This window comes from Harpia harpyja, chromosome Z, assembly GCF_026419915.1.
Source record: "Harpia harpyja isolate bHarHar1 chromosome Z, bHarHar1 primary haplotype, whole genome shotgun sequence".
Lineage (NCBI taxonomy): Eukaryota > Metazoa > Chordata > Aves > Accipitriformes > Accipitridae > Harpia > Harpia harpyja.
Genome location: NC_068969.1, coordinates 89,660,758 through 89,684,998, shown reverse-complemented (window position 1 = coordinate 89,684,998; position 24,241 = coordinate 89,660,758). Strand labels below are relative to the sequence as shown.

Genomic DNA, 24,241 nt, shown 5'->3' with positions numbered 1-24,241 from the left:
AGACTGGATTTCCCTGACTGATCTTGTACATAACACTGCCTCACCTTGTCTGATGAGCACCAGACTGCTGATGGAAAGCTGTTGCTCTCACCATCTCTGTACACCCTGCCTGGGGACTGCGCTCCATCAGTGAAGGCGCTGCCCTACTGGCACTGAGGTTGCCCTCAGCTCCTGCCTTCTCTTCCCTCGTGGAGCAGCCTCATGGTTGCTGCTCCCTGGCAGCTTTCACAGAGGCTGAAGCACGAGCTCCTGGAACAGCAGGCAGGAGGTGTTTGTGTGAGGGGTCCAGGTGAGGCTCATCAGGGTAAACAAGGTGTGTTGGGGCACTCAGCATCCTCGCAGGGACTGAGGGTATGTGCCTGACTTGCAGACTACCCTTTGGACTGCGAAAGCTCACTAAAAACAGACAGTGGGACTACTGCTAGCAGGCTGAAATTCTCTACACATGACTCCTTACCTCCACTGGAAAATCTGAAGACATCTCTTGACTCCAAAAGTTTGAAAACTGCTTTATGCATACAGAACGGTATACCCAAAACTATGAAGCCTGTTGTGACCAAAACTGAAGAGCACTGATAACAGCCAGGAAAGACACACGCTGGAAATGTGGCAACATTTTTCATTAGCAATCACTGATTATAGCTGTTATCAGAATGGCTAATAGAAAGCTCACTTTTGGCATGTGTAGCAAGTCTTGTCTACAAACAGACGTTGGCTTAGTTCTCCTTTCTGGTGAGATGTGGGGAACACATATTGCATTTCAGCTGCCAAACTGCCAGTTTTAGCATCAAGCCTCTGTTATCTGTCTGTGATCTCATTTTTTCTGTTCTGCCACATGAAGCAGCAACACACTCTTCAAGCCTGAAGAGGCTGTTTGCAAGGAACATTAAGGATGAATTTTTGGGACTGGATTAGAATTGATTAAAATGTTCACACAGAAGCCAGCAGGATTTGGAATGAACATGTACCGCCTTTTATAGAGTGATTATTTTCAGCAGTTCAGTAAGAATGCCTGTTAAAAACATATAAGAAACAACCCAAAATTCTGCACAACTTTTAACGTTGGCTGGGATTATGAATTTATAGCAATTCATCACTTTTTACATCATGAGTGAATATGCAAGGAGAAAAACATCATTGAAAGAAACCCTTGAAAGGACAGAAAGCTGAAAGAACAGGATTGTTGTGACACTGCTGCACTTAGGGGCCATGGGTTTGATTTCCTGTGCTGCCACTCAAATAGCATATTAGAAACATCAAAGCAGGATCTATTCTATCATATATAAAGATGGGAGTAGGAGAAATTAGACATTTTCTGGAGGGGGTCATGACAAAAGTCTTAAGTTGGTTGAGTCTTAGGTTTGGAGCATACTGAGAAAAACTATTAACCTCACAGTTCTGAAGGGAGGATGACATACTACCGCTGCCAGTTGCTGAGACTGAATGTATGAATTCCTCTGCTTCCTCAATTCACCTTAAAAAGATTTTCATGAAAAGGAACTGGAATAAAAACATTGGGAAAAAAAGTCAAAATTATTCTTTAGAGATTGGAAAATGAGTAATAGTTTCTTAATAATGAAAAAATCCCTGCTTCTTATTGTATGTCTTTCTGCTAAAAGAAGTACTTGTTTATTACAGCAACATGGACTGTAGCACGTAGGAGCTACACAGTCATATTAATGGTTTTCTTCTAATCCCCATGGTTCAATATAATTTGATAAATCAAACCATTAAAAGAGAGAGTACACAGCAGCCTTATTTAATTTTTCATGTTCCCTCCATGTTTTAAAAGATGGAATATCGGCAATACTTAGAGCAATTAAAGTAACGGTCAGGAGAGTAAAAAACATGTCAAGAATACATATTACAAAATAAAAAGTATCTGGAGACTTCCTGGAATCTAATCTCAGACTGGCTCAATCCCTAAAAAACATACATTCCCCAAGATGTAAGAATTACTTAAGTTTTTCACCAACTTGGTTTTGTCTTTGCTAGACTTAGAGCAACAATGTTCTTGCTCTCTGACACTCTAAAGGTCAGAGAGGTACCATCCCAACCTGGTTGTGTTCTGAAATAATTTCCCTTGAATTTCTGTCTTCAACCTGATTAATCATTATCCCTATTTTGCACCCTGGCTCTTTACTGATATTGCCCTCAATCAAAACCAATCATGGCTCTTCAGCAGGTAATCGACTATCATGGTTTTACTCCAGCTGGCAGCTAAGCACCTGACAGCCGCTCATTCAGTCCCCCTCAGTGGGATGGGGTCGCGAATCGGAAAAAAAAATAAAACTCATGGGTTGAGATAAAGACAGTTTAATAATGGAAATAAAATATAATAATAATTGTAATAATAATAATAACAATAATAATAATAATAATGAAGGCAACAAAAAGAGAGAGAAATAAAACCCAAGAAAAATAAGTGATGCACAATGCAATTGCCCACCAATTGCTGACCGATGCCCAGCCAGTCCCTGAGCAGTGATTGGCCCCTCCTGGCCAAATGCCCCCAGTTTGTATACTGAGCATGATGTTCTGTGGTGTGGAATACCCCTTTGGCTAGTTCAGATCACCTCTCCTGGCCATGATCCCTCCCAGCTTCTCGTACACCTACTTGCCTGCAGAGCATGGGAAACTGAAAAATCCTTGGCTTAGGATAAGCACTACTTAGCAACAACTAAAACATCAGCATGTTATCAACATGATTCTCATACTAAATCCAAAATACTGCACTGTACCAGCTACTACTCTGTCCCAGCCAAAACCAGAACATCAAGTACAAAAACCTATATAGTGGTACCATGTTCACGTGTGCTTTTTGTGTAACTAAAGATATTGCTGCAATTAGTGAATCAGGGAAGCAATGCCACATCAATAGCATCCCCTAAATGCCACAGATGAGGTGGACCATCCCCTTATCAGCACCTCAATTACATGCACTCACAAAGCATGTTGAAGGACCACTATTCACACTTGGCAGTCTCCTCCAGTGGGTTGTCATTTACCCTCATGCTTGCGCAGCAAACTATTTAAAAGTCCACACTACTAATGGGCATTTATAAGCATTTCCATTTTTTCTCTTCAGACTTGGCCTATTATCATCACTTTTCTTATTCAAAAGAAACATTAAGACTCCCCTTAACCACCCACAAGGGGGGCCCTGGATGAGTCATATCAGGTAGTGGTTTTGGTTCAAAGACAGAAAATAATCTGTATACCACCAGTGCCAGCTGACTAATGAAGGAAATTGGTGTTACGCTCCCAGCAGGTCTCTTGCCTACTCTGTGGCTGGGGGGCTCTGAAGAGAGTACAAGAAGAAACAACTCACTGATGTGTGTGTAGAGGCATAGGTCCAAAGTAGGCAAAATAAACAACAAATTAAGGCCCAGTAAAACACAACAGCCAAGCTCTAAAAGTAATTTTTTGGAAAAGAAGAAAAGGAGAAAAAAAATGTCATGAATGTTTAAACTTAATAAGCAAAGTAATTTTAGAAAAGAAATTCTTGCTTCATCAGCCAATTAGTTCTCAATTATAGCTTACAATTAGCATTTTAAAAGCATCACATTGTGGTGGCCTCAGGATATACATCACATTGATTAAGTGCTTAGTACCTTGAATGTATGTGTACCAACTCTCATTAAAAATAGTTTTGCAGATTGTATAGCTGATGCAATGTTCAGTGCTTGCATCCCTAGAGCAAGGGACATTCCTGTTAAGGAAAGGCAGTTATTAATTTAATCTAAAAATTCACAGGAATTTGAATCAGTATCTCTTTCTGTCCACTGCATGTACTCTTCCTCTCCTGACCTCTCCACAGCTTTCAGTGGTACAGTTCACAGGCACAGTATATAACCCTTGCATTCTATGCTTTTACAACAGGTAACAGGTTTTACTAATTGCATTTTTAACACTTACTTGGATCTTTTTAAAAACCACTACATTTTTACAGAACCCTTATAAAGTACAGCAACAGTTCTCTTTGTATCAACCCTATTCTAGTTATGCCATACACTTTCTCAGAAAGTTTTATTGAATTCAAATGGTTTCCTAATTAAAAATGCACATTACTAGAACATTAAAGGTGAAAGGCATCACAGAATTATTACTTTCACTTTTAGAATATTAAATAAAATTGAATTTAATATTTTAACAAAAGCCATAGTTTAAAGAAAATTGCTGGCATAGAGTTCACCCAATGAAAGGATACTTCTGCTCACAAAATTAGTTTTCCCAGTCACAGGAGTGGAGGAAGGCAGTGTATTGGAACCTGTAGCTCACTCCTGTTCCTAGATATTGAAAAACAGAGATACACAATGGCTTCCATTTTTTTCATGTATAACAGGTACAATATAAAACAATTTCTCCCAACTAGGAAAAAATACATTTTTACCCAACAACCAGAAATAAAATGGACCCAAAAGCACATTATGTATTTAATAAAGAATCATCAGTATTTGACCGAAAAAGTTTTAACTGGTAATTCAGTTCCATTTCCTACCTGTCTCCTGGCAGGGACTTACCCTGTCAACACTTATTTGCCACAAGATTTCCACTTTATCAGCCAAGTGTTCTTATTCTGCAAGAACTTATGCCCTTGAGTAAAATAATTCATATAAACAACCCTATCACAATAAATTAGATTACATATATATATAAAAATATTTGTAAGAACAGCAATATGTTCCCCTACCCTCCTCTGGGATAGTAGCTAAGTGCACAAACTACAAGAAAGCACTCCTGTAAACCACTCAGCCTCAGAGGAGGACAATGGGGGCAGGGGCTGGGGGGAACAACCTCCACTTGATGTTTTTTAGGAATGCCATTTCTGTGTTTTGAATTCTCACAGTCTGCTTCTGTATAACACTGTCCACAGAGCTAGTAAAAATGAATATTGATGAAAATTAAATAGTGCATCTGACTGCATTATTTTTAAGATAAACCATATGAGAAAATCTCAAGGAAAATATGCCAAAGCTCTTGTGCCTCTACAAGTCAGGAAAAACTCAGCAGCCCAGCATGCAAAAACCCTTATGCTTTTCCAAGAAAAGGAAAGAATTAACTATGCCTGTCAGATTCGAACTTGGATACTGCAGGTAAACTTTGTTTCTCATGAGCAAGTACTAGAGCAAAGAAGCTTAGACCGGTAAAAAAAGCCCTACAGTCTCCACGTTTTCTGATCCCATGTGAGGAGATTTATTCAACATATTTTATTATTTCAGCTTAGAATAACTGTATTTAACTATAAAGTGCAGTATCTTTTACTCAAATCCTCTCTACATACTCCAAAGTACAGTTCCCTAGGAAGAGAAAAGTGGCCAGAAAGTCAAATCATGGCCAACTATGAGCTGACACTATGAGCTACTGCATCTCCATAAATAAAGAGAGAATGAAATGATTCAGCAGTTCTACAATTTGGCCCTTTAACAATAGAACAAGTAACCTCATTTGTCAGCTAAACTGATTTTTTGATCAAGGTAATTACCTTGATTTTGTCTCTCAGTCTGTGCCAGTAAAAGAATTTCTAGCCAAATAAGAGATATTTTTCAGAATACTGTTTGCCAGGATGGAGTATTTTGCTGTTAGTAATCAAATTCCCTCTCAGATCGTAAATTCTTCACTCCTAGGTGTACATCTTCTGAATTTGTAAGCAATTGTAAAAAGAGGCCCTGATCTTGACCAGGTACTATTCTGACCTGATTAGAAGGGCTCAAAGGAGAGGGAGACTGAATTCCATGATTTGTTAACTTCCAGCAGTACATGGTCTATATACCAGTACTCCCTCATGTCAGTAGAACTATAGAATAATTAAAGTGTGAAGGAACTTCTGGAGGTCTTCTACTCCAGCCTCCTGCTGAAAACCAGGCTAGCCTCAAAATTAGATCAGGTTGCCCAGGGCCATGTCCAGGCAAGTTTTGAGCATCTCCAAGGACAGAGGTGCCACAGCATTCCTATGCACCTACTCTAATACTTCATGGCCCACACAGTGAAGAATTTCTTCCTTCTATCTTGTTCACATTTCCATTCCCTTTCCTGACTCCATCTTCTTTCTAATTACTCATTAGATGATGGCAGACAGCAATTAGATCCCCCCATCTTCCTTTGGCCTTCTCTTCCCAGCTGAGCAAACCCACAGCCTCTCCTTGTGCATTGTATGCCCCAACCGCCTGCCAAACTGTAAGTCTGTCAGTGTCTGTCTTCACTGGATGGAGACTGTAGTTGTTCCATTCTGAAAGACTGTACACGGACCAAGCACTAGGAAACCTAGAACATTCAACAAACGTTTTCTTCCTATCCCTACCAGAATAACACACACCCCTTAAAACACCAAGTGGGGTGTTACGCACATTTCAGGTCATACCCTCAAGTTACTCATATTTCAGCAAATATACATGATAAAATGACTCTTTGGTGATTTCTATGAGCAACATTTACTTTATAGAGCAGTCACACCACCAACAGATTGAAAGAAATTGGTTTGCAATAGTTTCCCAAATACTGGAAAATAGATTTTCTTCCTTTGGACCATGGAGCAGGGAGTCATCATACTCATTTTTTACTATAATACAGGAATTAGCAAGCAATTTCTCCAGCGAAAATTTGTTCTTCTCAGAGACACCTAATTTCCCAGGAAGAAACAGTTTTCCCATCTACTAAATGATTAAGTAGACTGGCAGCAGAGTACCATTCTGCTTAATCATTTTGTACAGCTGGTCATAGCAAGGAATCTTCTATATTGTGCTCCAAGACCACATGAATGATAAACAACCACTAAATACTGAAGAAAAAAGAATGGAAATTAATTCTGTGACTTTTGGTAGTTTTTTGCCATGAAACTGTAGTTGCAATGAAAAAGAAACTTTAAAATTGAAAAAGAAGATGATACTTAACATTTTTAAGTTATTGTGAAGTCATAGAAAGTTTGTCATGCTATGTGGGAGAGCGAACATCACACAGGAGGCAAATCAGTCATCTTCCTAGGCAAGAGGGTGAGCCAGATATGAGAAATAACCATTACTCAAAGGTTTTATGAATTTAAATCCCAGACAGGGATTTGAGAAACATTTCCTGAATTTTCACAAATTGAAGTACACTAATATTTTCTAAAGTGATTGATAAGTCAAAGAATGGCTTTGACACAGCAGACTAATGCTCCCTGAATGGGTTACTCTTGAGTTGGTCCTTAGTCATGTCAGTCAAAAGATGTCTCAGAGAAATTCTCAGTATTTTTCTTTTTAATGCTTTATTTTTATTGGTTGTTCCAGTTTTGTAATCAAAACCATAATGCTGTTCTACAACAGAAATAAAAGCTCATTGTTTTAACCATTGAACAAATGTGAACTGAAAGAGAATTTCCAGGAGTCTCTTTATTTCTACAAAGGAAGCTAGTCCAAACCAAGCAACACTTCAGACAAAACTGCCTTGAGGAAGTAAGGTGTCTAGTACCAAAACATTAGGGTTACTTCTGGACTACTAATGAGTAGTGCCACATCTTGGACGGCTACTTTCTCCATGGACAGACATGGATAGACAGTGGAGAGCCAAGCCAGAACTCTAGAAAATACCATATGAGATGTTTATGTTTTGTTCATTTTGATTTTAGCTGTTAAGGTTCTTTAGATAGGAGTAAGGTTTGCTCTGTTCCATACAGGACCTAATAAATAATGGTCTTTGACAAGAACTCGTTTTAGCTAATTAACATCCATTTTCTAAATATCCATTTGCTAAAATGTGTTTGGATGATTCATTAGCCATTTTGGGGTTTTTTCCCTGCCTTGTAGTTTTTCTGAGCAAATACACAGAACCACCTTGATGGCATTATCTTTTAATCTCTAGAGTTTGCTATTGTTTGGTTGTTCAAGGTGTACAAGGACTGATATCTTAATTATTTTTTTAATACAGGTATCCACTGCATTCAACTTGAATATATCTTCTAGTGAGAGAATTTCCAGGGTCTCTGAAAGTCAGGCAATGATATTTATGACTATAAATATGGGCCTCAATATTTTTGTTTAGACATTCAAAGTTTAAGGAGTGCGTCTATGGAGTAGAAGATGGCTCAGATCCTTAGCACCACGTACGAAGCCAAACTTTTTAGAGTTTTACAATTAATAAGTGCTTGGACTCTCCCAAGTTCAGACATGAACTGAACATGGAATTTTATTTGAAGAAACAAAAATTAAACAAAATTGAATCCATTTTAGCAGACAACTGCTAGGTGCTCCTATATGGTGTTTAACAATTATACCACCTTTTTGTGTTTTCTAGGAAAAGCATCCTCACTTCTCCATGTCCAAGTTGTTTCTTCTTTTCTTTCCAGGACTTCATTTGAAGGCAAGGAAAGGAATTGACTGGAAAGGAATTAGTATTCAAGCTAAATGGTCCAAAGAAATTATCAAAGACTAACATGTAAGGCTTTTCCAGTTTTCCCAATAGGCGGGCTGAATTTTTGCTGCATCAGTCTTGGCATACTTAACTTGGAAAGCCCTATGAAATATATAAAACTTAGGAATCTATAGAACACCAAAGAATGCACTTTAAGTGTACACTTGCTGTTGCGCATAGGGACTATCCCCTCAATAGGCAAATGTAGTGACCTGAGCTCATTTAGAAATCTGAATGCCATACACTTACAGGAGGTGTATATTTTTTTGAGTCAGAGTGCAAGCTGTTTGATATTTTTCTGTTCTTTACACAATAAGTACGTAAATACATTTACAAAACCAAATAACATTCCTCATTTACATTGTGTATACTAAAATTTAAAAACTGGAATACTACAAAACATTTATTCTTCTGACTGCTCACTCCATATAGAGGTTATGCTATAAGGAAAAGCTTTGTTCTGAGTTTAACGTGTAAATGGTCAAATTATGCAACTGATTGGAGCAACACTTCATAAATTCTAATGAGGCTAGATGAGACCATGATGATAAATGGAACTAAACAGATGCCATCAACTAGAACAACACTCTGCTTTAAAAAGTATTTGAAAGTGATTGCAGATATACCACTGATTTTCCTACCATTTTTTGTGACATTACCACCACAATATGTGTAGCTTTGGTTTTTCATGCTCTCCTCTCCTGTGGCATAACCTCAGTCATGTCTGTGGTTCATTCAGAGCACCATACTGGTGTACTAGGCTGCAAGAGAAACTAGCTATTTTAAACGTCTTCATTGAGTCTACAGGATATTACAGCCAGTGGTGAGACAGCGTATCCAGGGAAAGACAGACTCCATCTGCATGAGAGACTTCCACAAGCCTTAATACTCTTTTTTTTTTTTTCTTTTTTTTTTTTTTTTCTGAACAGATCACCCTTACAAGATTTCCAGGCACAGTAATGAGTTTGTTAGTTATATGTCTTACATTCACTAACTGCATTTTTTCTCTGATACTCTCCCTATTGCCAGAACTTGATTTGTTTAACAAAGCTGAGAGGAAATAACAGTTGAGTTATTTGAAAATAAGGTGCTGCTCGCACGCTGAGAAGAATGTTAAAAGGATAAGCGAATCTGGTGTCAGTGGCAGTCTGTGCACTAGCTACACATGAAGAGAGGCAGTGAGTCCTGCTCACAAAAGGTGATGTTTAGACACAAAGAAGATTACTGTCCCAATGCAAAAGCCACTGTCAACTGCACAGCTACATGCCCATAGGAAAAGTAGGAGGCCAAGACACAGGAAATGTTAACACTTGGTATCTTCACCTACTGCATTTAGAATTATCTTCTTTTAACTTGTTGATTAAAACCAGCTGAAATGCAGCTCAGTAAAAACTGAGGAGAACTTTATAAAATCAAGAATATGCATTTTCTAGGCTCACAGGAGACCATAGTAACAGTTGGTCTTACCTTTCCTTTCAGGACCAGTCTCGTATGACTTACAAAGCAGCACCCCGATCATCCACAGATCCATAAATCCCCCCAAAAAAGCATTAACAAAATGTCACTATAGGATCTTCCACAGTCTATACCAAGCAATTTACGTTGTTGGCTTGAGAGTTAAAAAGGAAAATGCCAAATAGTATCTGCTACCTTCATATCTCTACAAGAAAGATATCACAAGTGCATTGCAGAGAGCTTTCAACATGATCAGGAAATGGAAAAATACACGGTTGTTCTTATCTTTATTGTTTGCTTGGATATATTTTGTAATGGAATTTTCAAGTGTGTTCCTTTTTAATGAAAATAAATATGTATTTTTTCCCATTTTTATAGACAGCAAGGATGTGAGACATATCATCAGCTGTCCAAGAGGCAGGATTTCAAGAATCCACACAGATAAAAGAGAAGCAACAAAAAGCTACACGTTAGAGAGCAGTGAATTCCAGCTGGAAGTGCTGCTCCAAGGAATCACTTGTTTCTCAACCTTAGGAGCAGTTCAGAGGGCCACTTCATTTGTAAGGCTGTGGCAATGGCTGGGATTCCTAGATAAAAGCAAAACCTGCCGTGGTCAGGGTGGGACGGGGTGGGGTGGGATGAAGGGGGTGGAATCCAGTTTACAAAACCAGCTTCTTGGGATTAGCACTGTTATTCTTACAGAAAGGGAAGTTCACCCTCCAGCTCTATATGGCATGAAAATGGTGCCACTTAAAGACCAAGAGGCCCTATGAGATGCTATGAGCAAAGTCACCTGTCAGTTCCATGGTTACCTGTATTTCTAAAAAATTAGATTCCATGATGTATTTCACGAAGCTTTTCCCCATACAAAAACTCATGTGAGCATTAAAGGGAAAAAAATCCTGCTGGATGCTTTAATGCTGCTACCAACTGTATTCATTGTAACACAGATTTTCCGTCAAAAATCTAGATGTGCTTGTGAGACACAGACTACCATCCTAGAACAAAGCATGTAACTAGATCCACACAGCCATGACCACAAAAATAACCTGCTGAGAAGGAGAAAGCCAGCCACAGGGATGCTGCTTTATCTTAAAAAAATCTTGCTGCTTGCAAGGAAACATAAAGCCGCAGCAACACCATATTTTTCATGAGTCTCAGATCAATATAAAGCTACATGCCTCGTGTGCTGAAACAGCTACATTATGTGGTAGGTGTCGTTCATATTTTCAATATGGTGCATTTTAGTTGAATTAGAAATATTTGGATGGAATGCCCACCTAATCATGATGGTCTCTGATGTTTTGTTGATGTGTGGCAAGTCTTTATTGTCAGCAGCCAGACAGCAGAAACACAGAAAACAGCGGTAATAATTCAGTCTTAAAAACAAAAGGATGTTATGGTATCTTACTCGTATTACATGGTGTTATACCTTAAGCAATTTCTTGTTGTGTCTGCAACATTTAAACTTCTATTAGCCTCTCTGGGTGGGAAAGTGGCTGAGGGTTTGAACCACAGAGGAGAAAACGATGTGCTTAACGTTGCTTTACTCCTTCTGTTTGTTTTTTTTATAATAAGAGGACAACAGCTTCAATAATAATCATCCTAAAGAAATTTGCATTTGATTATATTTAATGCACATGTATTTATCTCTCACTGACACAAAAATGGTAATTTGAAAACAAACCTGACTAACATATCATAGACAGGCAACATATATATTTACAGGAGAATAGGTACTCTGCATGTTTAGACTGTCTCTGGAAGAACCACATAGCAATACACAAAATCAAAGGTAAATTAAAAGCCTGTGAGGCTACCAGTCAATGTTTTATGGAACAAAAAGGCCCACCATGTTTTCTAACATAGTTACTAGAAAATGTATCACATTTAATTTAAAACTGAAACAGTTTGCTAATTTAAAAGAAAAATTTAACTACCTTTTTCTTCCCAGTGAGCATACTTTAATTAATTTTTCCATTTTACTGCTTAAAAACAATTAAAAGAAGACAAGCTCTAAATCCAGTCCTCTGAATCATTTTAAAAGGACTCCATTCGGGTTTAATAGAAAAATATTATGCACTACATAATACGAAGACAGCGGCAGCAGCTGTGGGTTCCCTATCACAGGTTTGCAAACACATTTAATCTAATTGATGAGCTTTTGTTTAAACAAGCATTGATATGCATCCTGTGATGCATATTCGTTGCAAAGATTCACAGCAACATACAGCCCAAGTGATCTGTCTGTGACACTGGAAAAACTTTTACATGACTGAGAATGTGAAATATCTTTATTAATACTATTTTCATACAGGAAACCCTAGATAATTATATAGCTGGATTCATTCCGGTTCCTATTGAAATCTACAATGCAATTCACACTGGTTTTAATGGGATGATCAGGGCCGCTGTGGTTAAACATTTGTCCTCTGTGCTTTGGAAAGTATCACTTAAAAAAATTAATTTGAAAGCTGCCATTACTGCAAGCAACTTGTACAAGCTTATACACTCAGGCACATATAACCTTGATTATAGGTTTCACATTGTCACCTGAGGTAATACCATGTTTTGCAAACATAACTGCACGTTCTGTGTGATTTTCCTTTGTTGCAAACATCTTTCTTGCATGTTGCTCAGAACTGAGAAAAAAACCCTAACACCTTTGCTTTATTATTATTAAAAAAAATCATTAGATTTCTCAAATATACAATCAGAAAACACTTGGTTTGATTTCATTTGGCCAAATACAAATCTATTCTCCAGAATGCAATGACATGTGATTTTACATCAAGTTGCCATCAGAGAAAGTCTACATCTAATCTGTACCACTGATATTCAGGGTAATTTTATTGAATTAGCAGTAGGAATACAGCTTCAGAAATATAGACATTAAACGATTGTTTCTTCTCTTTCTTTGAGTATCATTTGAAGATGTTTGGAACCTCAAAGTGTGTCAATAATTTTAATTGACAGACTGTCTTTTTGTCAATATTTGGCCAATGCAAAGCTTTAGTCCAAATATAAATAAAAGTCCACTTGGAACTTACTGTGACTATATTTTAGCAAATTCTGCATTTCTTTGGAATACAGAAAAGCAATGCTTCTTTCTCTCAAATTGTGGAAACAGATTAAAAAAAAACAAATAAGCAAACAAACAAACAAAACCCCGAACAAAATAAGCACCAAACCAGTAAGATTTAATGCATGTTATCATTCAGTAAAATTGCAGAAAATGGCTAGGTGAGAGGGAAGGAATAGGGTCTCCGGCTTATCACAGTGCCTTGCTCTCTATGACAATGCTGGCTAAATGCTTAATTACAGGGAAAACTGAATGTTGGTTGAAACAGTGTAATGGTAGTTTTCATTCCCACAGGGTCCTCAATCCATGAAAAGAAGATCCATTGTAAAACTTCAATCATTGAGGAGGACATATGGCATAGTTAAAACAGGAATCTTCCCCACAGAGAACTTGGACTTCCAACAGAAGTATACCATCTACAATTATTCTAATTGGAGAACTTTGGTTTGGTTGTTGGGTTTTTTCCTAAAATCCGTTGTGGTTAATTGTAAATTCATCGGGAAGTTCCTTCCAAAATCTCCTTACAGCTCTACTTCCAGTTCTATCTGCAATCCCCTCACAAAGCAGTAATTTTTGGCATAGTTTGTGCCACCTCTACAGATCAATTCAGCATCTCCCTTTCTCCTAAGGCAGAAGTTGCTGTGAGCTCCCTGCACTGCAGTGCAATGCAGCCCAAGTACCAGCAGTACCAATTGTGTTTGTCTGAGTAGGTTTCCCTTGTGTTGTACTAACCTCTGCAATCTGCCCCGCACCCCCCTCCACCAGAGATACACTTATCAGCCTCCTAACCCTTTACGGGAGGGAGAGCAGAATACTATCAATCATGGAGGAGCCTCTGGATGATCTCAGCGACTTTCGATGAGGCAATCTCCCTCCTCCCCACTTATCTATATATGCTTCTTTCTCATCTCTTCCTTCTCTGTTCGGCCCCCCCTTTCTGTACAGATGTGCTGGGGCCGCCCCAGCCAGCATGAGTCAGCTCCCACCCTCGCCCCCCACTTGCACTGTGCCCACAGTGCTTTTCAGGATTAGGCTCCCAAGACTCATCAGTGACCTCCATGCTCAGTTACCCCGTGTCACCCAGCCCTCAGGTCCCTAGGGTGTCCTGCCTCCACTCAGGACTGTCAGACCAGCTCCTCTGCCTCTTTGCATCCTTCAGGCTCTTCTGCCCTGCAATCCTCTTCAAATTAGATGGGGGTCATCTCAAAAAACCTCACCATCCCATGGCTGTTCCTAACCCTAGGACTTGGACTAGAATTTTCCCCGCTGTGACTTCTCCATGCTCCCCTTCCCATATACTGCCAGAGGCATCCTGGGATGTAAATCCCCAAAGCACCAGGAAAGCAGTAACTTAGTGTGTTTTGGAAAAGTCCTTTCCTGAAGCTGTAAAGAGGGGAGCCCCCTCCCCCCGCCCCGTTATGGATCATGAATGCTAAACTATTCTCCCAGCGTAGTCAATGTGAGTTACAACCCTTGAAGGCAACCTACAGTGAGAAAAGCAACATAGTTTTCAAAAACACTTAAATTGTTTATTTTCTTTCTTTTTTTCTTCTTTTCTGTTGCAGAGTCTGAAACGCTGCCTGTTCCCTTCTAAACACATCTTAGAAAGTGTCGGTTCCCTAAGGAGCTGGAATCTCGACACCCTTCCTGCATCTCTGATTTTCCTCACCATCCTTACCGCTAGGACATCTGCAAGCGTGTTTTCTTCAAATCTCTGTAGTCTACGAACCTCAACACCCCTGGTTTTTGCTCCTCTAGCGTGCAAAAGTTCCGCCAGCCTTAATATGCCCGTCAGCTTCAAAAGCAGAGAGAGATCAGACGCTCACACTGCCTCGGATCTGTGCAACCTGCTCTCTCCGTGCAAAAGAGCGAGCGAGAGAGCGAGAGAGCCCTGGACAGAACGGGAGCGAGCAGCAGTCGAGCAAAGACTGCCGCCGCTCACCGCCGGGCTGCGAGGGGACCCCGCGCTCCCCGCAACGCTCGGCCTGCCCCGGGGAGAGCTTCCCCCCGCGCTGCCCGCCGAGCAAACCCCCCCCCTAAGTCCCGTGGAAAAGTTGAAGTCCTCCGCCGCCGCAAGCGTGCAAAACCAACCAACCAACCAAAACAAACCAAACCAAAAAAAAAAAAAAAAAAAAAAAAAAAAAGCGAGGGGGGAAGTTGCCCGGAGCGGCAGCGGCCGCCGGACTGCCCGGCGCATCACTTACCGACCGGCGGGGCAGGCGGCGGAGAGCCGCGGCGCGGCCGGGCGTTCCCGGCTCCCTGCGCTCCCGCGGCCGCCTGCCTCCTGCTCGCGGCGTGCGGCTGCGGGGCGGGGAGCGAGGAGCCTCCCGCTCCCGGAGGAGCCGCCGAGCGTGACAGACCAGAGGAGGGGCGGACCGGAGTGGCGGTGTGGGCTTCGCGTTGCGGTGAAGCCTCTGCGGCAGTGCCGGGGCTCTAGAGAGAGGGGGAGCGGGCGGGCGAGGCGCGGAGGCACGGCGCGGGCGGCGGCCGCCACCATCAGTAATTGAAGGCGTGGGAGTGCGGGGAGGGCGATCCCCGCCGCAGGCAGCGGCCAGAGACGGCGGGGGAGAGGCACAGAACCGCCCCCCGCCCCCCGCGGGCAAGGCTGGGAAGCCTCCTCGAAAACAAGCCCCCTCTTCCCCGGTAGAAGGGAAAAATAAAGAGAGTGACGCCCTCGCCCGCACTGTGTTTCAGAAGACAGTGTTTTATGAGAGGTGGGGGCAGGGGAGAGCGTGTGAGATGGCTTGTTTCAGAACGGGTTGCAACAGGCCCTCCGACCACCCCAAAGACCACGGCATCCTTCCTCCGTTCTGCCCTCCCGGGGCGCCGGCCGTGCGCGCTTCACAGCGGCAGCGCGAAGCCGCCTGCGCTCCGCACGCGAGGACCGCAAGTGAAGATCTGGGTGAGAGGAAGTGGTGTGGGAAGTCCCACCAGCGAGATTCACTTTCCCGAGTGGGAAAATTCCTGACTAGGAAGCACTAGAACGGATTGCCTTGAGTGATGCTGGAATCCCCATCATCCATGGCTCTTAAGAAAACATCAGAAAATCGTATGTTTAAAGATGATCGATTTGTCTTGGGACAAATGGATAAACTAGATTATCTTGTGAAATCTTTTTTTGGTTCTATGAACATTAGAAAGTTATTATGTTTATTGCCATGATCGACAATACTTTTAATGCAGTGACATCAAGGACTGAATGTAATATCATAACTTTGTTACACTTGGTATTAATAACCACTGTAGAACAAAGAACATGAAGACAGTTCCTCCTTTATGATTATACACATTTACCTGCAATTGCACTGGCAGAGGGTGTAACGTGACAAACACTGTGCTACAGCCAAAGCCAAGACACGAGAGAAAGTGAAGAGAGCACGTAGGCCTCCATATAAAAACTACTTTTAAAAATCAGCAAATATTCCACCAGTTCTACTAACAAACATGGGATTTGGGTTCACCTCTCCGAAACATGTTAGACCATGAACTACCTGTAGTAGGAAGGTAGTGTAATGGGCAGATACCACCACTGCCCCCACCTTGTGCTCTGCACATGCCTACTCTGTTGGCTTCTCCAGAGTTGTAATTTCTGATACTCATCTGCCTTTGAGTCTTCCTGTCAATATTTGTGAGCTTATATGCATGTTTTCCTATGCTCTGAAATGCTTTTCTTTTCCTCTGTTGTTGAGCAAAAGACTCAAATAGCAAAGGAAACCGGCTTATTGATTTGCTACCCAGGGGAAAAGCTGAATGAACTATGCATGGCATGCTGTCAAGTGTGAAACACAAGCAGAGAAACAGAAGAGAAATACCTATTACTTTTCTGTCCCTTTTAGTAATCCCAGCATTAAAAAATTGCACCTGGTGTTAGAAAACAGGACCTCCTTGCTAATAAACTAAACTTGCCATGTACAATATACAAGAAAAAGAAAGATTCCAAAATTTTCTTATGGCAACAAAAGAAAAAGGCTATTTGTGCTACACAAACAAGAGTGATGGTAAAACGTTGTTTCCATCCATTTACTGTTAACTATCTAATAGGAACACTTCTGTATATAAAATGCATCTTAAACCAACCACATTGTATTTTACTGAAATAAATTGATTAGGACATAAGGCAGGCTCCTTGTGAGTTCTTGAGAAAATACAGAAACGAATTCTGAAAGAAAAACCACCACTGCATTTAGGGTTTGAATATATAGGACTAAAATGCTAAGAAAAATGAATCAGTGTGATAAAAGCACAACAGACAGACTCAAGACTTTTTTTAACCTTACCTTCAGATTCCACAGAGAAAGGGCCACTACAGCAGCCACCTTCCTCCTCACCTACCACATTAGAGAGAGGGAGGTTCACAGGATAGGTTTCTAGGTATTTCATAGAAAACAAGCAGATAGACTAAAGGATAAACCCCCAAATTTTATCCACAGAAGTAAAAACTGTGCAGTTTCATGGTCAGGTTAAACTGAAGTAACACTGTGCTGCTACTGCAGACAATGGTTCTTCCACTTGACTCTATGCCCTGTTGCTTTCTTAGCATCAGCTTTATTGTTTGTGTGATTTCAGGGTAAAATGGGTTGGTGAGTAGATTTGACTGCAGAGTAAGCCTGGAAAATGAAGGAAAATATGCCAAAGCCTGATGGGTTTTCAGTCAGACCAGCAACTGACTCAGTTGTCTCAGTTAGGCTGAGTTTTAAGCTGATCCTGAAGCTGCAGCACATGTATAGGACCAATTGCGCCAGCTCAGAAACGTTGTTGTGGTAAAGTGAAGCATCATTTAAGTAAAACTGCATAGTTTTCCCTGCTCTGTTTTCCATCCATGAGGAATATTTGTGCAACAGGAGAGAATTCCTTCCCCCAATTTAATCTTTATATGCATTCAGTTAAGATCATGACATCTGCTGCTCTGTCAGTTTCCTGTGCAGACTACATGACACATCTGGACCTGTTCATTTACAGCTATCACAGACCCAATAACACAAGGATTTTTTGCTACCAAATGATCCTGGAATATGACAACGTACACATCGCATTCCTCTACCAACAGGACAAAAACAAAGATGTTGTTTCTGGGTGGATGAAAATCCAACAAATCCTTAATATCATTACTTTGTAAAGGAACTGAAAAATGCAGACCCTGCAAACCTTCCAAATTATTTATTCCATACTGGTTTTAAAAGTACATGGCAAATAAATGTCCGTGATAAAATACTGTAGGATTGTCTTGTTGTTGTTATTGTTGTTGTTATTATTAATTTTAACTTGCACCTTAAATGTTTGTCTGTGAGGCACTAGCTTTGTTTCTCTGCTATTTGCTATTCAGGCTATAAATACAGGAATATGTAGCTATAGAACCATGACTGAAAATAGCAACCAGCAAAGATTTATAGCATTTCCCTTGAAACCAAAGTTAAATGCTTCATAGAACATACTATAAGTTTCTTTTTACAAGTACCACCTTTACCACTGATTCAATCCTGCAAATACTTTCCTTGATTGAAATGCGGCAATGGGAAATGAATAGAATGTAGACATAAAGTGCACAAAAACAGTTAGGGTTAATCCTCAGCAAGGGGCCAGGAACCCACAGGGATCCTTGAGCTGCCGTGGTAAACATCCTACTTCAGACACTAAAGCACTTCAGTATTTTATTGTATGCAGTGTATAAACATTTCAGACTACGTCCATGCACAGTGACTGAACAAAACAGGACCCAGTCCTGAAGGAGACATTTGGCCACCTCTTTGTTTCAAATAACAGCAGGAAAATTACATTTGAATGTACAGAAGGAGTTAATTATTGTTTCAGATGACAGAGACAGAAAACAGATTCTAGAGTTTGTCTAAAAGAAAAAGAAGAATTAAGTTTTCTTCAGTTCTTCTTAAAAGTTTTCTTTAGTTATACATGAGATACTTGCCTGAATTTGATGCTAAAGTTTATCTATCATAATGTTTGGCCACCTAATTGGAAATATTAGACAAATATAAAGAGTACTACAGTGAAAGAGAAAAATCTGATACTTCTGTCAAATGAAAATCACTTTTTGAATCAGCCTATATGCTACTGGGTCATACACATAATATACATCAGACCATGTTTTCCTGTGGCCTCATAAAACAAAACAAAAAAACCCCGTGACAGCTAAAGGCTGCCATTGATCAAAATATCCTCTACCTCTTCTAAAATTAAAGGTGAAGTATCACTAAATAAATCTTCACGTAATGTAAACAGGAGCAACATTAAGTGCTGACTAAGTACTCTACCAACAGGAGGACTATTAATACCTGAATCCTTTTGGTCATGATACAGATACAAAAAAACCAAATCTCTCTCCTTCCTGACATACCATTTTTTTCTTTTGTCTCACTGCTGTCTAAATTTCAAAATCTGATTGGCAGGAGTGAGTGGCTTCCTGGACAAGAAGGAACATTAAACGCGTATCTCCTAAATCCTAGTTTAGGGTCTTCTGCTGACCTGCTGCACTGACCTTGAACAGACCACCTCCTTCAGCCACTGCTTCCTTTCTTGTTCTTTGCTAGTCTTGTTTATTTAAGATGTATCTTTAGACGTGAGGAATAATGCAGTTGCACTGCATGTACAACTGTTCTCATAATTAGTATTGTAATTAATTTGTTATTCATACACCACTGTGTCTAAGTATAATAAAAGACTTAGGCCTTATTTCTGCAAGGACCACTGCATGATCTTGACTAAGCACTATGTTTGCTTGAACTCCTGGGGAATACACCTTGTATAAAAGAGTCCTACTTGGTGCTGTAAATCTTTGGTGCATTGAAGCCTAAATTTGTAACAAGATAAATTCTGTTTTTCTTCATGGCAGTGAAAGCTTAACTGAAACAATTTTTTAGGAACTATTTAGATTTTTTTTATGTGTATGTTAATGTACATACACTAGTACACTGAACTTGAGATGAGTTATGAATCATATTAAGTATGTAACTTGAAATTTGCTTCTCTTTCAAACATCATAATGCTTCTGTGTTTGGTCACTCTTGTTAGAATGGTTCCTGATATTGTCATGTATCATTTGGAGAGGCTTATTCTTTTAGGTTTACACAGTGCTAGAGCATATATTATACTAGACCACAGTCTATATTGGTATGTGGAGTCTCCCATACTGGGGACAGCATGCAGATACTAGGAAGAAAAGTTACTGACCAAAGAACTCAGACATGAACTTAACCTAGAGAAAGGTGAGTTATTCAAAGCCATAAAAGTGAAAGAGGGCTGCAATAAATACAAAATATCTCATGATTTTCAGTTATTGATTGATAAAATGGCAGATGCATTTAAAAGCTGATAAATACAATTCAATGTGTATTGCAAAAACAACGTATTCTACATGCACAGTGATATGATCCAGAATAGCAAAACCTGCTATAATGTAACTTGCCTTGTTAGTATGTTACATTAACTATCTCATACTGAATATCTTCAGTTTTGTTTCTTAAACATACCTGTGTTTTAAAAATGAACAAACAAACAACTATTTCTATTGTGGCATGACTGACTGGTGCAAGCCAATTTTAAAGCTCTTTCATTTATAAGATGGCATCTAGATTATGCCATGTTTCCATCTAAACAAAAATTGTAACATGCCTTTTCATATTCCTGACAGCCAGCACTGAAGTATCTAGAGGCTGTGCAACAAACCTGTATTGTCATAGCTATGTATTTGCACATGCATGCTCTGAGGTATATGCTCCAGGACTAGATAAATGGCATGGAGATACAATGAAATTATGCCAGGATTACCTTTTAAATTAAGAATATCCTCAAGAACATCTTTCATAATTTAAAATCTGTAAACAAATCATGTAAATAATCTGATCATTCAGTCATGAATCCATAGTCTTCCTGCAAAAGATCTCAATCATGCATATGATGCTCCAGAGTGTTGAATCTTGTCTATATATATTTAAGGAATAGTGAAAAGCTATGTAAATCACAACTTGACCAAAGCTTCCCTATGGCCTGTATGAGCATCTGAAGAGACTTGCAAGCATTGTTTGTAGTACAAAGCTGGAACATATCACACAGCTGAAATCTGAGTTGATATGCTAGTTTCACAAAGAAAGTGGAAAAATAACAAGTTTAATGGGCTACATTTGAACAGTGTTATTTATTCATTGTGTCCTTTCTGATTTTTTTTCCAAATAAGCACGTGAAACAAGTGTATTTGTCCGACTGAATTTCGAAGAGAAAACAAATTAATCCTGAGATCAATAGAAATTCCACAGAAGATTTTGGGGCCCTTTTCATTACATATATTGCTCCATTCTTTGAAGGCATATATAATCCAATCAGAGACCAGAATCAAGCCATAAGAAACTCAAATTCTGAAGATAAAACAGTAACAGGACTTAAGTAGGTCTATACAAAATACACAGCAGTGCAAATGAATGATTCACTGTGGACTACAATAAAGTATTTTGTAAGAAGTGGAAGAAAATAAATGTCGTTAAACACATCAAGTGTGCTTTGCACAGGCATTGCTCATTCTGGATTAAGTTAATGGAAAGAATCTGATTTTCCTGGAATTGTTCTAATCAGCTCAGCAACTCTAGGAGCCTTTCCTTAATTTTTTAGCACGCTGAGCATAAAGGACTTCAAAACCAGGACCAGCTTCTTTTCTATTATATCTTCTGAGCCTCAAGATTTTGAACCTTTAATAAATCTATACCTAAAAGGCTCTTTTGGGATCGCATTCCTGGAAGTATTTTTGTTTAGGCAGCCTAATCAGTATCAGAAGGCAAATTATTTGATGCTTATTTGGTGCTTCAGGAACTCATCAGTTCCTCTCCTCTCCCCTCCTCTCCCCTCCTCTCCCCTCCTCTCCCCTCCTCTCCCCTCCTCTCCTCTCCTCTCCTCTCCTCTCCTCTCCTCTCCTCTCCTCTCCTCTCCTCTCCTCTCCTCTCCTCTCCTCTCCTCTCCTCTCCTCTCCTCTCCTCTCCTCTCCTCTCCTCTCCTCTCCTCTCCTCTCCTCTCCTCTCCTCTCCTCTCCTCTCCTCTCCTCTCCTCTCCTCTCCTCTCCTCTCCTCTCCTCTCCTCTCCTCTCCTCTCCTCTCCTCCCCTCCCCTCCCCTCCCCTCCCCTCCCCTCCCCTCCCCTCCCCTCCCCTCTCCTCTCCTCTCCTCTCCTCTCCTCATGCTCTTACCAAACACTAACAGTGCTAAATCGCCAAGAAATAATATATTGGATTGCAGTGATTTTAAATGTCAGAAACTGTATTTAGAAAGAGAACACATTCTACTTGTTCATAAGCTTAAAAACCTTACCACCTAAAATATAAAATGCTCTATGAAACAAAAAAGCAAAAGAGTTCATAAAGTTAGTGAGTAGCACAAGCATGTTGCAATTGGGCTATCTGGCCACCCCATGGACCACATAACTTAATTTGCTCTTAAAAATAAAGGCCAAATTCCTTCTTACTATTGCTTTTACCTGGAGTATCTCCATTGACACCAGTGGAACAGCTGACTCACACTGGTGCCCAAAAGGACAACTAGGATCAGCGTATCTGTTGTAGTATCTAAATTTGTTGAATGCTGCTTTTGTAAAAGGCAATTCAGTTCAAAGGAATAAAACACATGGGCCAAATCTTGCTCTTGTTAGACTACTCATCACCTGGAAATGGAGGCAACTTCTCCAGCATAAATGCAAAGACGTTATGGCTGTTCATATTGAAGGGAAGTACTCCACAAACTGTAGTAGTCGAAAGATACAGAAAAGAATGTGAGATCTGGTTTAGGATTTCCATCCATAAAAGTAAAGTGAACCCTTGAAACAGGCCTTTAACACTGTGTTGCAACTAACGGTATTTATAGAACTGAATCATTCTTCTTTTCTCAGTACAACAGGAAGTAAAAACACAGACCTGGAGCAAATGGGTGAAAATCAGTACTAAATTCTGCTGCACGATACAAAATCCCTGCGTTAGAGTTGCTATTTTTTACATTCTTGTACAACACCCAGACAATGATGCTCTAAGGTGACTGGTTTCCATGTGCTGTTGGAAAATATGGTAAATAATGTACACGGTAGTGCAATTTATGCATCAATTCTAGCAGTCAAATTAACATTGAATGTTCATGCATATAAGCAAAAGCTGACATTACAGTGAAACTGTAAATAAGGGTCATCACATGCTATTTTCATCCTTCCTAGTAGGAGATTTCATGCTATCCACCTTGCTTTTTAAGTTACATCCAGTTTGTAAACATCCTAAGTGCAGTCATGAGCCCTGGACACAACTACTTTACAGCATGCCAGAAGGGCACATCAGTTTGCAGTGAGTTATGAGCAGGCAATGAGTGGTGTAATGGAGAGCAACCCTTGAGCTGCTTTATACTTAAGGATTGGGAGCCAAGTCCTGATGTCACTTAAACTAGCAGAGGTTTTGCATTTTGGCAGGAGTAGAATTGAGCTGCAAATCTGCTAAAGAGTATGCGTGGCTGTGTGCAAATAACATGTTCCAAGAGGCTGTCTCATTTCAAATATAATCTTATTAAACATTTCAAAAATAGAGTGAAGTTAGGAGTGCCTTTAGAGTCCATCCATTAAGCTACTTCTGATTCAAAGAATAAGGAGTCTTCTAATGGTTTATCTAAAATTCTAGCTGAGTCACCAATGTAAATCCAGAACATTCAGATACCCTCTGGTATGAGGCAAATGTTGCCACACCTGGAGAATGGTTAAGTCTGAACTCTGACTTTTTTTCCCTCCATCCTAGAATTATCTGAAGCAGCTATATCAAACATTTACACACAAAGAGATACCATTTTGGTGATTCATAAACATGCACAAGCCCACAACTATCATGTAATCTTTGAAAGCCAGGCTTGAAGAACCTTGTTTATCCCCGTGATCAGATATTCACATAATGGGGGGTCTAAGTAAATATTCACATGACTAACAACTCACCAACATGACTAGGTAGTTCACACTGGGGATTCTGAAGAACATTTATTTTTCAGTCTTCCTCGCCTAATGATGTCCCATCATATCTATATTGTAAAACTATGCCCAGTCAAATAATTTGCAAAACAATCTAAAAATGCTCAGTAAGCCTTTTCCAATGTCAGATAATTAGCTTTATCATAATGTTCACAATAAAGGTATTAAGATTATTCTATTTCTGGGCAATATCATTTATTTAATGTTTGCCTTGAATAATTTTTCCAATTGTCCTTTACAGGTCTTCAATTAGTTTTCTTTCTCTGATATTATTTTTAATATGAAGAATGCTTAGTTCCCAGAATGAGAAAACTTGTATAAAAACCCCACCTGAAGTAAAATT

At 39.8% G+C, this 24,241-nt stretch overlaps 1 protein-coding gene across 1 annotated transcript in view; it reads right to left on the bottom strand.

Annotated features, from left to right (window-relative positions):
* Positions 1–15,480, bottom strand: part of SV2C (synaptic vesicle glycoprotein 2C) — a 117,617-nt gene extending 102,137 nt beyond the window's left edge. Inside the window, exon 1 of the mRNA XM_052778380.1 lies at positions 15,127–15,480. The gene's annotated coding sequence lies outside the window, so the exon portion shown is untranslated. The remainder of the gene's footprint in view (positions 1–15,126) is intronic.
* Positions 15,481–24,241: the final 8,761 nt, after the last annotated feature.